The sequence below is a fragment of the Mus caroli genome, chromosome 14 (assembly GCF_900094665.2).
Source record: "Mus caroli chromosome 14, CAROLI_EIJ_v1.1, whole genome shotgun sequence".
Lineage (NCBI taxonomy): Eukaryota > Metazoa > Chordata > Mammalia > Rodentia > Muridae > Mus > Mus caroli.
In genome coordinates, this window is record NC_034583.1 from 68,131,879 (window position 1) to 68,145,629 (window position 13,751).

Below are 13,751 nucleotides of genomic sequence, written 5' to 3' on the forward strand. Positions count from 1 at the left end.
ACACACACACACACACACACACACACACCAAGGAAGCGTGCTAGTTAGTTTTTGTCATCCTGACCCAAGCTAGGGCCATCAGGGAAGAAGGATCTTTAGTCTAGAATATGTCTTCATCACACCGCTCACCAGGAAGGCCTGAGGGGTGGTTATCTTGGTTATCGATCAGTGTGCGAGGGCGCATCCCTCTGTGGGCAGTGCTACCCCTCACTGGGTTCTGTATTACAGAAACAAGCAGGCTGAGCAAACCATGGAGTGCAAGGCTGTAAACAGTGCTTCCTCATGTTCTCTGCTTCAGTTCCTGCCTCCAGGCTCTTGCTTGGTCTCCTGACTAGACTTCTCTCTAGGAGAGACTGCCATGGGGACAGGTAAGCCAAATAAACCCTTCTTCTCCAAGCTGTTTTGGTCTTGGAATTTCTCACAGCAACAGACAGCAGACCAGAACAAGAGGAGATGAAGCATAAAACGTGTTACCTGACCCATTTCCCCTCCACAGCATCCACACTCATAGGGCAGATGAGGGTCCCTTCCCAGGGTTGCATATTCAGGACATTTGGACCCATCTGTGACACACAGCTACCACTGCCACTGTGGCATCATATAAGATAGTCTCTGCTCTTAAATCTCCCGTGGTCTGCCTAGTCATCTATCCCAGAACCGTCACCATCACGTAGCTTATGTAGTCTTCTGCATGGACTTCTTTTGGTTGTGAGTATGAATTCACATTATTAAACGCGTATTACATGAGTTTCAGAACTCTCTGATATATTCTTTTGTTTCTCCCCCTTTGGTTTGACTTTAAATGTACATTGAATTCAGCTAACAGCTCTGGTCACATCCCTATGTTGTATCTTCTTCACAATCTACTGCCCTGGGATGTTTTCAGCTTGTTTGCTACCTGTCTCTCCCACCAGAACTCCAGCTTAGTGAGAATGGAGTTCCGGTCTGTCTCCAGCCAAGGTGTTGTCACCATAACTAGAACAGTGTGTCTGCGTAGTAGGTGCTCAGCACTTACGCTGTAAGAGCTGCATGCAGTGTGACTTGAACAGCAATTCCCTTTGGCTCTCGTCTTCTCTCCTGCTTGGTTTGTAAAGGTGACAAACTCTTTTATTCACTTTGCTCCAGGTTTCCAGATTCTGTTCAGGGGACGAAGCAGAAATTCATGTTAAGTCACCGAGTCTGGGAATTATTTCTTGTTCACCTTTGGCTTCTGAAGCTCCGTGGGTTGTCCTCTGAATTTAATGGGCCCCAGGTGAAAGGCAGTCTGAAGCTTCGGTGGGAATCAGTCACACGACAAGAGAGAGAGAGAGAACGAAGGCAGTAGAAAATGATGAAGGGAAAGTAGCAGAAATGTAGATTCTAACATTTATTGAGTCGTGCATTGTATTCAACACTGTGTATAATATAAAGAGTGAATTAGGGGACAAATCTGATATAAAATGGGCAGGCACACACAGCACCACAGGGATGAGGGCTTTTCTGTGGATGTTTGACTCATTTACCAAACCATAGTCTGATCAAAATATAGGCTCGTTCTTGAGAGAAATAATACAGACTCTGCTTGTGGCTCAGTGGTGCCCCTGGGGGCACAGAAAGGCCCACAATTTCATTATTGGTTTTGTAAGTAACTTTCTTTAATGCTAACAGACTTTCTGGGAAGGCCAAACAAACTGAAGCTGAGTTAATGTTCTCATTAAAATGTTAAAGAGGCCTTATTCATGAAGGACTGGAGCTGTGCTTGCTTTATCCTTGTAAACTCTGAAAATCTGTGGTGATCTCTTACAGAGGGTTCCCCTGGGTCCTCTGTCACCAAAAGCTTTGCTTAAGCAGGGCTTGGCAGCCCCTGGGCATGGAGAAGTTGATCCCCTGTACTGTCTTCCAGGGGATACTGGAGATGGGGTGGCTCCTCCATCACTTTGCTCTCTTCCAATAGAATCTGCTTGGATTGAGATGAAAGTAGACGATGTCTAGAGATGCTGAAAAACTGGTGAAGCCAGGCAGGTGTGGATGACAGTCCTTCCTGACTCTCTGCCGTACCTCAGCATGGAGGTTTAAAAACTGTAATAGGACTTTGTAGATAATGAGTGTAGATGCCAACCAAAATGCAGATTTTATTTCTGGGGGGGAAAAAAACCAACAACGTTTCCCAGGGTCTTTATCGTCAGAGTGTTTATTAGTCAGAGCTTCTTGAGGGGAATAAAGCAGGGAGGAGCCGGTGGCACAGATATCAGGATAGTCTTGCTTTACCCAGCTTGTAGGTGATGGCGATGTCGCCCAGGTAGCGAGTGGCTGATCATCTCTGGTTTGATTTCCACCTGGCTGAAGGTCTTGCTGTTGTTCATACCCGCCATGCTGCCTACTATCTCTGGCAGGATTATCACGTCCCTCCAGTAGGCCTTTACCACCTAAGGCTTTCCATTGGCAGTGCTTGAGTACTTCTTCCTCCCCAGGCGCTGCCTCTATCACGAGCTGGACAACACCATCAGCTGCTCATAAGACACACCCAGCAGTTGGTCCAGGTCCACACAGGGGTAGGTGAATTTGCAGAAGGTGCGCATCTTCTACTCCTCTGCTTCAGTCATCATGGCGGCTGCTCATGGAAACTATTTTATGATATCTATCTAGATAAGACTGAAATTGCAGAATGGTGTTTTTCATACAAGTAGAAAAGCATACCACTGGAAGATTCAAATTGAAATTTAAGGAGAATCAGTTCAAACACCCCACCTTTGCCCTAAATCCATGCTGTTAGAAAGTCCCACTTGCTGGATGATTACAAATGCGGGTCTCATGCTCTGCACTTTTGACATAAGTGGTACATGTAGTTTCTAGGCAAGGGTCTAAAGTAGCATAGGGGGAGAGTAGTCTAGCCTAGGTTCATGGCTGATGTTCCTCAAACAAAAGACACAAAAAGAAAGACATAATTTTTTTTTTAAAGTTTGTGTGTCACAGTGGAGAGACTTCATACCACAGTGACCTCAAACAGTTGTTAAGCAGATGGGGTTTGATGTTACCTGTTAAAAAAATGGGTAGTTGTGGAAAAATAGGTTTGGCAAAGGAGTATGATCTACTGGCAATTAATGGGAAGGGGTGTACAATTGCTTAAGCTGCTCATAGGACACACCCAAAGTCCTCTTGGTGTCCCCATTTCTTTGGCTCCTTTCATTTGGGCTTACTTCTCACGTGAGGATCTCCTGGTCTGCTTCAATAGGTCAGAAAGGATGGGCAGATAAAAAGGGCAGGAGGGGTGATGGGGGAGACCTTCCTGCCCTGCACTGTTTTCTCAAATGCAGTGTCAATGTACCTGGGGGGACTGTGTCCCCAACCTATTAATTGTAAGTAAAACTGATGAGTTTTAAATATTTAATTCCACCTAGATCAGACTAGTGTTGAAATATGCATGTCCTAGGAGCATCCAAAACATTTTCTTTTTTAAAAAGAGACCTTTTTATCCACGTGAGTACTGGGCATTTATAAACCTTCTGGTGTGAGAGCCAGAGACACTGTGGGTTATGACAGATGATCCTGCAAGGTGGTCGACTCTCTTCAGCTTCTGCATTGCTTTGGTGTAGGGGTTCGATGCTTCCAGCCCAGCCCAGTGACAATAAGGATGTTAGCCTTAAGAAGAACCTCCAATAATTTCTGTGGAACACCCACCGATGCTGCAAAATGAGAAGCATGCTTTTAATTACAGAGCAGTTCAGAGTAGCATGTACCAACCTTGCAGGTGGGTTCTTTGCCTCTTGGTTGATTGACAAGGAGTGTGTCTTGCAGTCCCTGGGTTACTGCTCACCTGGCCCCTGCATTCCGAGTGTGGCCTCTCACGGTTCTGGCACGGGTCCCTTATTATCTACTGATTATTCACATCTCCTCTCAAAGTAGGGATCCAGAAGTTGACGTGGTCTGTGGAGCAAGTGCATTCTGGAGAGTTTTCTCCATTGACTAGAAAATGCCTGTGTGTGGTGTTCAGTGTGTGGTTAGTCCCCTCCTCCCCGTGAAGAAACATAGCTGTGTGATGAGAGTAGAAAACCTAAACAAATCACCATGGAAACACACAGGATTTAGTAATGTTCCACAATGTATCAAGTATTATTTGATAACATTTGACTGCTTTTTAGATTTTTTTTCCATTTTCAATTTTTTTTTTTTTTGGTTTGAATGTTAGCTGTCACATCTGACTGCTCAGTGCCCCTGCCCAAAGCAATATTTCCCACTCTGGTGCAATATTCTTGATCCTGTGTTGGGTTTATAATTAGATGACAGAGCCAAAAACCCAAGGCAAGTTTTCCAAGACCATCAGTGTGAATTTTAGTATTTTCCTCAACTAGGCTATCTTAAAACTTATGCTGACCAGTGTGTCCATTGCTTGGTTTTGAACCCATTTATCATCACATGTTTAGGGATCATAACTTGTGCCAGGGGTGTGTACTACGTCCAGGGACTGGGATTCAAAAGATCAGCAAACCAGATTCTGTCTGAGCTTTACTGAGAGTTCACAGGTTGAATATAAAAGAATGAACTACTTAAAGAAAATCAAAGTTGCTTCTTAGCAATTTAAGACTATAGGTGAGAGCGCCAAATATCAGCCTGTGCAATGGGGTTCTCGTTAAGTGCATTTGATATGAGATGTAGTACCGGGCATTTCTGTATTGTGTACCACCTTCATCTATTTATCAAGCTGTACCTTGGAAGGCTTCCTGATGGGACAGCAAAGGAGGCTTCCCGTGTGCTGTATTGTGTCTTTGTCAAGCAGCTCTTCTTGAGCTCTTGTTGGTGTCATTGAGATGCCCTTGCACAGGGGATGGGGCCAGCTTCCCTCATCCTAGGAGGGTCTGGGGTCTACATAAAGAGAGATGAGATTAAAGATAGGATTACTCTCATGGTACACTTGGGCAAAGGCAGAGAGTAGCTGAAACCCTTTGCTTAGTATATGTTACCTTCTTCCTGCTTTTTGCACATTAGCTAAATATTCTAGATTTGTCCCATATTTTTAAATGCCAAAAAAATGCTAAGCTGCTGCATTTTTCTAAAATCGCCCTGCCTCAACTGTTGACCTGGAACAGGGTAGGAGGTTCTGAGAGGTCCACGTGTTACGTTGATATAATAGAAGAGTCCAGCATTGTCCCTGTCACTGCTAAGCTCTGTGTTCTGCTGGGCTGGCTGCATGCTAATAGCAGCAACTATGCTCCCTGAGAGGAAAGGGGGCATAGAAGAAGAGAACAAAACCTGGGGATGGCAGGGGGAAAGGAGAACGTGGAAAGGATGCACAAAGGATGTCTGATGTTCCCACTTTCTCTCTCCTCTGTTCACAGAAAAGACATGGTAACAAAGCAGTCAGTTGAAGGCGGGGGAGGCGGGTTGTGTAAAGAGAGACCAAGGTAGGGATAGGAGGGCAGCTGGGGTGGAAAGGGAACCAGAGAAGCCTCAAGAATAAGTGAGGGGGGAGGGAGAGATAAGAACTATTTAAATGCAGGAAACAGAGATGGGCACAGAGAGGGGAGTGCACGCTTTGGTCATACCGAGAGCCCTCAATCGCTCCCAGTGGTGCACCTAGCAAATAGCCAGTGTCCCTCGCGGAGGACATTTTTCTGACTTTTGTATTAACTTTAATGCGATTCCCTTTATGGCTCCTGTATGACTGGCTGAGGTTTCATTGACACTCTCTATGATCAAATGGCACAGAGGCACAGTTCTGTTATCCCTTGCTGGGTGCCGCAGACTTCCGAGTCCGTGCTTCCCACATTTGATGTTTGCGATTCCTACTTGTCTACAGGTAGGAGAGTTAAAAGGGGGGAAAAGCATACCCCAGGGCTGCCACGGTTACGGCTCATGCATACAGATATTCAAAGAGGCTGAGAGAAACATAGGCTAACACAGTCCAGGATTTTCTCGAGTCCCAAAGACTCTTTCCTTTCTGGTTTGGTTACATGCCTTGACATTGCCGTCCCTTCTGTACACTGTCCCTTCTGTCCCTTCTGTAGGGTCTAATTTTTGTTATAGGATCCACCGCAGCATGCCTTCCAGACAGCCCACACTGGGCAAGGCACTTTCCAAGCAGACACGCATAACCCAAAGCATAACTTTCTGTTAGAGCAACCATGCATGCCATGCTACAAATTTTGTTTTCCATCTTTTGACTCTTTGGATGACATTGCTTTTTTGATGTTGCTCTATGTTAATCTATGTGTCCTGGAAAAGGAAGGGAGGTTAGGCAGCAGCAGAAGGTTTTGGAGGGGTCAGGAGGCCATTTGTCCTCAGATTTCCATACTTGCCTGTAATGAAATTGTGGGCTTCAAATCTGGGACACTCCATACTTTGTCCTAGGAACCACAAGCATGACGTTTGAGGGACTTTAAAACCACGCTCCTCAGGTTTCAGAGGCCTTCCAAAGGCCTCATGAAACTGCAGATCCTACTGCTGCATGTCTTTCAATGGGTTCGCTCTCCAGGCTGATCTTATTGATTACAGACCATGCTCAGAAAAAAAGAGGGCTTTGAAATCCTATTTGGGAAATTGAGTTTTAGCCTGTCCATCTTTCTTTCTTTCTTTCTTTCTTTCTTTCTTTCTTTCTTTCTTTCTTTCTTTCTTTCTTTCTTTCTTTCTTTCTTTCTTTCTATCTGATTTATTATTATTATTATTATTATTATTATTATTATTATTATTATTATTTGCACCCCCACATTAGGTACTACTGAGGCCCTGACTCTTAACACCAGACTCAATGTGACAAACTTTAACAACAAGGGCTACTTTAAAGCAGAAATATTCTGAGAAAGATTGACAGCTTCCAGGTTGTGTTTATGGCAAGCCCTTCACAGATATTGATTGCTCCCAGGTTAGCTTGGTGCAGAGCCCTTCCGCAAGGGCATTCAGTTGGAATGGGCCAGGGTTAGAAAGGGCGACATTCAGCTCAAGTTCCTCGTGTGAAACCTTGCATCCGCTTACACATGTTCCATCAGCTTGGACATTGATGTTTGAAGTTTCTTCTAACAAGATGCCCTTTGTTTTACAGGTCCTTGGCAGCCAGCATGATAAAGTATTGACAATACGCGGAGGAGAAGAGAGAGAGACTCACATTGCTCAGGTAAAGCTATGGTCTGTGGGGCACAAATGATGAGCAGGACTATGTCAGGATGTCACTATGGGAACTGACGCCATCCCACGGGCCTGTGTCTTTCTGTTAGTGTATGTCGCACAGTGGTGTTTGTTTCAGGGGTCAGTGATATAACTGACCCCCAGGGCACATCTGCAGGAGGAGGCCCTGCAAACCAAACGTGCTGAAACCCAACAGTCACGGGAGACCATGGACCATTTTCTACAGAGTAAATGTAGAATTTTTGCTATCCTTCCTCCTTTTTACTTTATCAGAAATCTATCTTTTCAACATTAATGTAAATATGTAAATACTAAGACTTCAAATTAAGGTCTTTTCTTTGCCTCATTATCTGAAGTTGTACTTCTTAGTTTCCTTTGATTTTTAATTTTTTTCTAGAGGCATGCCTCATGACTTTGATTCGCCCAAACAGGTCACTAAGATTAGTGTTCCATTAACTTTGGCTGCCTTCTTTTCTTCCTAATCATCTCTTCAGAGGATTAGACGTCCCCACTGGAGACAGACCATCTCTTTCTCATATGGCCTTTGTAACTCCGACATAGATGTAGAGATCAGGCTAGCAGAACCGAGGCACCGGTCAGAAACGACCCCCATCCAGAGCCCAATTGACCATGGCGGTTTTTGTGGTTGGGTTTGTTCTTTGGTAATTTAATCTGTATCATTGTTTCAGATATTGACGCTGTGTCCACAATCAAGGTGTGCTCAGGGTTTCTTTTTGGTGTTGTGAGGAAGAATAAATTCCAGCTGGAGATTCCAGTATGCCAGGCATGTCTTGGCTTGTAGAGGGCACCTTCCGCTCACTTCTTTTCCCATCATATTCCTTCTATGCCTGCCTATCTCGGGGTGATCCTAATGACCCACGTTTAAGTTCATCTTCAGGGCCTTTCCTACCTGTTCAAACTCCCAAATAAAGACACGGAGACCTTACATTTATTATAAGCATTGGCACTATAGGTGGGTTGATATTCTAACCCTCATCTATTCTAACCCTCTATGGCTGCCTACTACCCAGACATGGCTGATCAGCTCTTTCTTAACCAATCAGAAATGACGGTGAACAATTTTTACACAACATTGAGACAGGAGATGCCTGATAATGTCAATATCATGACTGCGACTAGATCTTTGGTCACAGTAATCAGTGTCTGAATACACAGTGCACAAAACCATCCCCCAGCAAGGCCCCCCACTTCTAAGGCAAGTGACATTTATATGCTCGGAACTTCTGATTTTTTTAGAGGGACACAATTCGTCTTCAGTACTGTCCAAGGCATACTTCTCTTGGTATTCCCAAACAAGTTTAACACCCTGCTTGTTTCTTAATATTTATGGAAGGAGGGAAAGACCACAACGATCATGACCAAATGGAATCGGGAAAAGCAATGCACATTTATACAAGAGTCTCTGCAGGCGTCATACCCACCCTTAGCTAAGGTGAACTCTGTTCGGTATAGTCCAAGTTACACAAGCCTGTAAACAGACAAGATGCCTCTTTGAAAAAGTTACATAGAAAGTGAGTTTTAAAATGCATGTATAGCTCCTGGCAGGAGTGGTCCTTGCTTCTCTGCTGGCATCCAGTCTGAACCATCCATTTGCATACTGCCTCCACCAGCCCCTCGAGGTATCTGCGCAGCCAACCCAGCTCAGTTTAAATCATGGCTGGGCTATTCTTCCTTCGCAGATGTTTCACTTTGCACTCATTAAGTCTAATGTGCTGTTTCCTAGCTCTTAATTCATAAATGCTATCCTGAAGTGAAGCTGCCCTCACAGCATCTTCTCCCCTTTCTATGCCTCTTTAGCTCAAATTATCAGAAGCCACCCTTTTAGCATTCAGGTACAGGCATTGGTCAGACATTAAGACACTGATCCTCAGGTAGAACTTAATGGCTCTGTTTATTCTTAGAGCTGTTTGTTTGTGAAATCTTCACATCCTCTTAGCTCAGTGCTTTCTGTCCAAGTCTGCCTGTGTAGAAAAATATTAGCTACACGAGCTAGGAGGAAGTCTCTGGCAGAGAAGAGTAGAAGGCTGGGGGGCAAAGTTTTCTCTCTGGAATGAGTGGACAGGTTGAGAGACCTGTGAGTTCTCTTATGCTCAGGCTGGAGCAGCGCTGTATGGAGCTGCTTTAGGATGGTAGGCCATATCTAGATATGAAAGGTCAGATCCAGGCTCAGGGTTCCTGAATGCCTACCCTGTGGGCCCATTGGAACCCCTTCCGTGCAGGCATTTCGAGCCCACAGGAGTTTCCATGGTCCTCGGGATGAAGATGAGGATGAGTCTTTCCCATAGCAAGTCTTGGTTCTAACAGAATTGGATTTCTAAGCTGGGGGGAGGCAGTGCAGTGAGAAATGGACCTACAAATTCATGTTAGCCTCTTCCCTACCAATGTGTGTCTTTAGGAAGTTGGTAAATCATACAGCAGTTATTTATGGTGCGTGTGATGTGTCCCACCAAATGACACCGAGGAATGCACAGCTTCATCTGGCCTCCACAGCTGCTTTCTTCAAGACTTTACTGCCTTTGATTTAAGGGCTTCCGTAGCGTTCCGTGAGCACTTCCCTTGTTTGGTTGGTTGAAATGTCTAGAAGGCTTCCTTAAAGTGAAAACAGCCAAATTTGCTTTAGTCCCACTGTGATGCCATCAGGGTGCTGGTGGGATTGCCCTGTGTGGCTGCATGCAGAGCAGCATGGGCAGTTATTTGCTGGTTATTAAACTCTGACAAGCTGGGCGGGGAAGGATCGCACTGGGCACTACTGTGGCAGCAAGGTCCTAGTAGTTCTTGTTTTAATAACTAAGTCACTTCCTGTGGGCCTTGGTACTCCTCTCTTATGGAAATAGCCCAGCAACAAAACTCCAGGCCCCTCTAGCATTTAAACCCCAGTTGTCTTTGTGGCCCAGTCTTTTCTCTGCTACTGTTCTGCATTCTTCAGTTTCACTGATCTAAGATTTGAGAATTTGGACATAGGACATTCAAGGGATACTAATATTTGTTGATAGCTCAGATTTTAAAAACTGAGTATTTTTTTATATTTTATATTCACTTAGTTAATGTTTAATTTGGTGGAGTTTAAAACACGAACCTCTTAAAGGCTATTTATTGTATTACAGGAAGTATCCTAATTTAAACAGGTGTTTTGTTTTGGGGGTAGGGCCTCTCATGTAGCCCTGGCTGGTCTTGCACTTGCTGAATAGGACAGGCTGGTGCTATAGACAGAATGAGTGCTTTGGCTTCCTGACAGGCTTCCAGCATGTCAGGCATAAATCATATTTTGCATCAAGTTTTTATCAAAGCGTCTTATGAAAAATTTTGCTCATAAATAAGTTAAAAATGGGAACCTAAGCATGTGCTTTTTGCGGGTTCGTCTCTCTCCCATGGCACCCTCTTTGTTTCATTTAAAATCTATGAACTAAGTGATGCTGAGCTGGAAAGTTAAAAACGGAGGGGATGAGCAGCAGAGGGCTTCTCGCAGGGAGCTCAGACAGCTCAGAAGTTTGCCAGTCTCTTCCATCTCTTGCTCTTTCTTACGTGTAGCTAGCACAAGGGTTTGTCCAGTTCCTGGAATTCGTGTTTTACAGACTCCCTTGCCACTCTCCCCTTTCCACATCTCCTCCTCTTCTTCTTGACTCTTTCGAGGCTTTTCTCACTCCCTCTTTCCCCTGTTTTATTCATTCCCTTACACATTGCCTTTCTGTCATGTACCAAAAATTGTTCTGGGAGAAAATGTTAAGCACGTTACCATTCAGATGATGATGGGCAGTCACACAAGAGCCGCCGATGTTATGCAGCCATATACGACACATGTTTTCCAGACAGGACGCAGGCCAATGAAACTGGCTGGAGGGAGTTAGGGGATGTTTTTATAGAGAAGATCATAAAGGAGTGGAGATTGGAAGAATGGAAAGATGCTGCCACATGGATGAGCATCGTGGAATAAAAACATTCCAGAGGCGAGGAGATGACTCTTCAGGGAGCGGGGGATGCTGCCTGTTGTTAGGGATACGTATCCCTGGAGCTTACAGAGGGGAGGGCAAGGGATGAGGCTCTATAGGATGCTGGAAATCAGAGCTTGCCAGGTCCTTTAAACAGAGATGAGCCTGCCTGTCTATCTTATGATGTACATGGCGGTTGCTTTCCATGCATCCTGCACATTGCAAGAGACTAACAGTTTGTAAGGGCAAATGTCTTCTTTCTTTAAAACCCTCAACCCATTGTTTCCAAAGGAAACCCAGGCAGCCACCTCTCACTGTTAGTCCCTCTATTAAGTCCTGTGCTCAGGGAGACTTGATGTTTCCCATAGAGCACTTCCTATATTAGTCCCTCAGCTTCCATTTTCAAAATCTTCCTGTCCTTTGAGACTCCCCATCATTTCTATTTTGTTTCATGGAAACTTTACTCCTGAGTGAGTTTTTTTTTTACCCCTTCTGAATTAAAGGATAACTTTCGACGGCGTCTCCATCAAAATTTTCATATGCTTCTTTGAGTCACATGCTATTTTTACAACTGCACAGTAAGATACCCCCATGCCAAGGGGTGGGGGTGTGGAGTTGATATCTTCTGGGGAGACTGTCTCTGTTGAAACAGCAGCTTCTTGTGTCTAACAGACAGTGCACTGATGCCTGCCCAGAGGACGGAGGGAAACGGAGTTCCTGTAATCTGTGAGACTGTTATCATGATTGATTAGTTGTCCTGCGGAAGATGCAGCGGTTAATGTACTATCCATATGCAGCTCTTGCAGGAAGAATAACTGTCAGTGGAGGCGGAAGGGCTGCACTGAACAAAAGGCAGGCGCAAGTGCAGAAAGGATTGTGGTTTAAGTGGAAATCAGATGAACTTCCCCAAGGTTTAGACATGGGAAGAGGATGTTCAGCTATTAAGCCGCACGTAATTGTCTCTGACACGGAGTAACAAATGACTCCACAGGTAAAAGCACCTATATTGAATTAAAAGTATAATATGAAATGATCTCTGGAAAACTTGATTCAGTTTCAGCCTTCTCAGTTGCAGGCCTGGAGACAATCACAAACTCAAAAAATGTATTTATGATGCTGTGTTGCCCCTGAGCTCAAAAGACCATAATCCTATTATGTGAGATTTTTGAAAAAGGGTAAACATGAATAACTGCAGAGAGATATTGATTAGAGAAGTAATATGAACAGGACTAATGGAATTAAAGTAATTGAGGCAATATTGGGCCTAATGGACCTTGCTCCCTTAGTGCCTTTCTTCCGCTTTCACATTGAGTTGGCTCCAAAGTCGATGGGACTGTGCGCATTGGAAAAAGATGTGATGGGAGAATGAACGTTGCTGTCTATAAAAAAGATCAATGAGTTGTTCTTAAGGAAGAGCATCGGTCACTCCGTGAAATCAACTAGCTGGGATTTTTTATTTATTTTGTATTTTTTGGCAGTAGTTTATAATATAACGAAACAAAGGAAGAGACAAGACTGTGCCTTAAACATAGTAGGTCTCAGCAAGATGGTGGAAGGCTATCCAGGATTCAGTTTAAAAATGAGCTGGTGGAAGGCCCATGGTTAGTACCAGTTCCCTGGATTCCTTTGTCATGACAGCCCGTGTTTGCAGTACTGTAAATGCAGATGACTCAGTTTCATTGATTCTTGCTCAGAAATGACCCTCTCATACTTCTCCTGTTGGCAGGCCAGGCCTGCTTCGGTGACCTTGTGTCTCTGGGTCATTGAGTGGCTTTTTGAAAGTCCTGATTGTCATAACTATGCTGCCCTAAGAGATGTTTTACATTTTGAAATATCACTGTAATGACAGAACTCCCTATTTAGGAAACAGTGCTAAGGCTCTGGGCTTGTACTTTAGAATAAATTTTCTACTGCCATTTATTAAGAACGATGCCACTCCTTACACTTAAATTAACTTCCACCAGTCCCTACCTCTAAAAGGGTAACAGATTTTTTTTTTTATTGTAGCATTGCAGTTTGGATATGTCCGTTGTTCTACTTAGAGGCCTTCTGTGTTCATACATAATACATACCTACATACATATGAACATGTACCTATATGTACATACTTATATACAATTAAATCCAGTTGTCCTTCAGGCAATAGTGATTTGGTTGCTGTTTGTTTGTTTTTTTGGATTTTATTTTATTTTATTTTTTGTATTTTTGTTGTTGTTGTTTTCAACATGGACAGAAGGAGTTATTTTAATAGAACGAGTGGTACTGGGGCCCAGAGAGTCACAGGTGCACTGTACCAAAGTTGATATTCCTGCAGTTATCTCAAGAACAATGCTGTTTTCAACCTCCTTAAGAGTGTAACTTCAACACCTGAACATCATTTAAGTATGAAGTTTTCTATTTCCTCTCAAAAGATGGTAGGAAACTAAAGTATTTTTAAAAAAACATCTCAAGGTCTTGATGATCCACTTTGGTGAGAGATGGAGAATCTTAAAACACTCAGCACAGCTGTGTTTTATGTACAAGGCTTTTATGGCTCATGTGAAGATGCCTGGTGCATACGGTCCACAATGACTGAGTCATAGTCTGCTATGCGCGCTGCATCCTCCGCAAATAAATGTCTGGAACCCCGAGTTCTCAAAATGGAATCGAAGCCTTCTTTCCTCTTTTGCGTTGGCTCCTAGCATCCCATTGTTTTGTCTGATAGAGTTG

At 43.9% G+C, this 13,751-nt stretch overlaps 1 protein-coding gene across 12 annotated transcripts in view; it reads left to right on the forward strand.

Annotated features, from left to right (window-relative positions):
• Enox1 (ecto-NOX disulfide-thiol exchanger 1) overlaps positions 1–13,751 on the forward strand; it is a 550,965-nt gene that overhangs the window by 103,359 nt on the left and 433,855 nt on the right. For 11 of the 12 annotated variants that reach the window (XM_021181861.1, XM_021181862.1, XM_029469169.1 and 8 more), the window contains exon 2: positions 7,013–7,084. The exons of the other annotated variant lie outside the window; for it this stretch is intronic. The gene's annotated coding sequence lies outside the window, so the exon portion shown is untranslated. The remainder of the gene's footprint in view (positions 1–7,012; positions 7,085–13,751) is intronic. 12 annotated transcript variants of the gene reach the window in all.